The 2651-nt window shown below is 27.9% G+C and overlaps 1 pseudogene; it reads right to left on the bottom strand.

Moving 5' to 3' along the window:
• Positions 1-1178: 1178 nt before the first annotated feature.
• LOC147075367 (5S ribosomal RNA) lies at positions 1179-1298 on the bottom strand (annotated as a pseudogene).
• Positions 1299-2651: the final 1353 nt, after the last annotated feature.

Raw genomic sequence — 2651 nt, 5'->3', positions numbered from 1 at the left:
AATAGATAAAAGTTGGTATTAGATAACATAAAGAAGTTAGAATAATGTATTTAATTATAGATTAATATAATCACTCTAAAGTCCTTGATTAATATGGAATATATTTCATTAATTGATATGCTGATAGATCAACATTAAAAATATATAATGAAAAGTTAATAACTATGACGAAAGCTATATCGATGAAGAAGAAATATTTCTTTGTAATTGAATTATGAAGATTTAACTCACATCCTATTAAAAATCTTTTAACTAAAAATTAGTAGTAATAATTTATTATTAAATCAATAATATAACAAGCTACTAGAGCCAATAGTATAATGGCAAGAATTAAAAATAAGAAAACACGAGGAATTTTGGTGGGGCTGATAAAGTAATGGATAGTTAAAAATACAATTAAATAAGCAATAGCTGAGAAAAATATCCAATGATATAGTGTCCGTTCTCCCTTTAAACAGTTAGGTAGCATATCTTGGATAGCTGAAACATAACCATTTAAACCTGGGTTAGTGTTAATTGGCAGATCATTTAATATTTCACCTTTATTAATATTATCACCAAGAGAAGCTGAAATGTGGCCACAGGAAGATCCTCCATTATTATCTTCTGCAAGACAAAAATTACATACTGCAATCAGATACTTTGCTAGCATATTCATTGGGGTTAATTCTTCTTTTAAAAAATTAAAATCACAAATTTTTATGTTGATTCTCATAAGAAAATTGAGATATAGGGAATTTTCATCAAAGTATAAATACTAGAATATTTAGCAGTATTTCTCTTAATTATTCAAGTATCTGAACATCATATCTTAAAAGGAAAATTATTTGTAAATTTTGAAGAGATATTTAAAATTATTAGTGATGATATTTTAAATCAATTATAACTATTCTATACAGTAAATTAACTTTCCAATTAACAACATATGGTGCAATTCATATTCATGAACCAATATAAATATAGGAATAAAAACAGAGTAAAAGTTTATTCTTATGATCTGATTTATTGTTTTACTTGTATTATATGTCCCGTAATACTCTCGGACTTATAGTATAAATTTCATAGTTATGATATTTTATGTCAAGGGTTGGAGTAAAATCTAACATAAGATCCTTCAAAGTATGTTGGAAAGTGTGATGAACACTATACTTCCAAATACCTATCTATTTTGAAGAACAAAACTACAGTACCATGTGTTCCCGAGTGATCTCTCAACTAAGTACTTACAATGGCTCACACAGGCTTGACTACCGAGTTCTGAAGGGATCGGATATTTTACTGAAGATATGACCGTAGTTAAAATTAAGACCATAGTAGGATAAGTGCACATATACCACAGTGTATTAAGAATAATAATGGGATATGAATCTCCATCATTTTTGCTACACAAATTATAAATATGATATAGATGACTCAGACTTCATGGAGTGAGATAGGACTTATAAATTTAGATAAGAAGTCAGTGGTCAACTATTGAATATATAATTGGAAACAGAACAATATCCCCTACTATTCTCAAAAATAATTGCTTTATTGAGTATCTGTCAATTACAAAAAATAAATCTATGATATTTGGAGATGAAAACTTTATTAATAATGTTAAATATATATAATAGTTGTCTCATTACTACTTATTTGTTTTATAGTACCATCTTCAACTGTTGGTGTAGGGGCTACTAATGCCTTAACTAACTCAAGAATACCAAAAAAGTATGCAATAGTTACCAATGAATCTAAAATCAGCTTACTACATCCAATCAAAATAAAGTAATTCTTGAGTATTATAAATATAATGCCGATTTTAAATAAATTGCATAGCATATTAGTTCTTTGAGGTTTTGGGACTATCATATATACAATAACAACCGGGATCCAAGACTGTAATAGTATACCAGAGAAAAATGCAAACAAAACAAATACACTAAAATCATCATCATGGTCCTGAGAGGAATCAGATTTTTCTTGTTGTTGGGCTGTGCTATTCATCTCATTAAATTGGTTGGGTGCATAGTTAGTGTTTATTTCTTTAGCTTGGTTGGGTGCATAGTTAGTGTTTATTTCTTTAGCTTGGTTGAGTGCACAATTATCATTGTACACTTCTTTACTTACTGGACCATCACTCGTATTCTCGTGATATAAAGGGGATTTTGCAGTACAGTTACATTCTACAGGAGATATTGATGGTTCAGTGCAGAATACTAATGCAGTTAAGAATAGTGGAACTGTTAGCATTTTAACCCCAATAAAGTGTTGAATATTATATATATTCCAAAGTAATTAATTGGTAGAATATGGTATTCATATGAAAATATTATTGAACACTTATGGTGGGTGAGTATGGAAAGATGCAGTATAATTTAATTGAATAAATTATTCCATGTGATAATTAGAGTAAGGATGGAGAGTTAGATTTTATTAATAAGATAAAGATGTATTCCAAGATGTAAATAATGTGTCAAATCACAAAGTACTAGTTAACAAATATTAATATATCATGCTTTAGAATTAATTTTTTAGTTCATGGATACTTTTTAGTATTTTAATATATGTAATATAAAGATGATAAATTAAGATATATGACCCTTTTTTTAATTAATTTTGGATCGAATCAAAAGTATGAGGTGGTAATATACCGATCGATACAGTAAAGG

Source organism: Rhyacophila brunnea, unplaced genomic scaffold (assembly GCF_057557595.1).
Source record: "Rhyacophila brunnea isolate RB1 unplaced genomic scaffold, BYU_Rbru_1.0 scaffold_145, whole genome shotgun sequence".
In the NCBI taxonomy this organism is placed as follows: Eukaryota; Metazoa; Arthropoda; class Insecta; order Trichoptera; family Rhyacophilidae; genus Rhyacophila; species Rhyacophila brunnea.
Note: the sequence above shows the minus strand (reverse complement) of the source record. Positions and strands in the feature narration are given on the sequence as shown.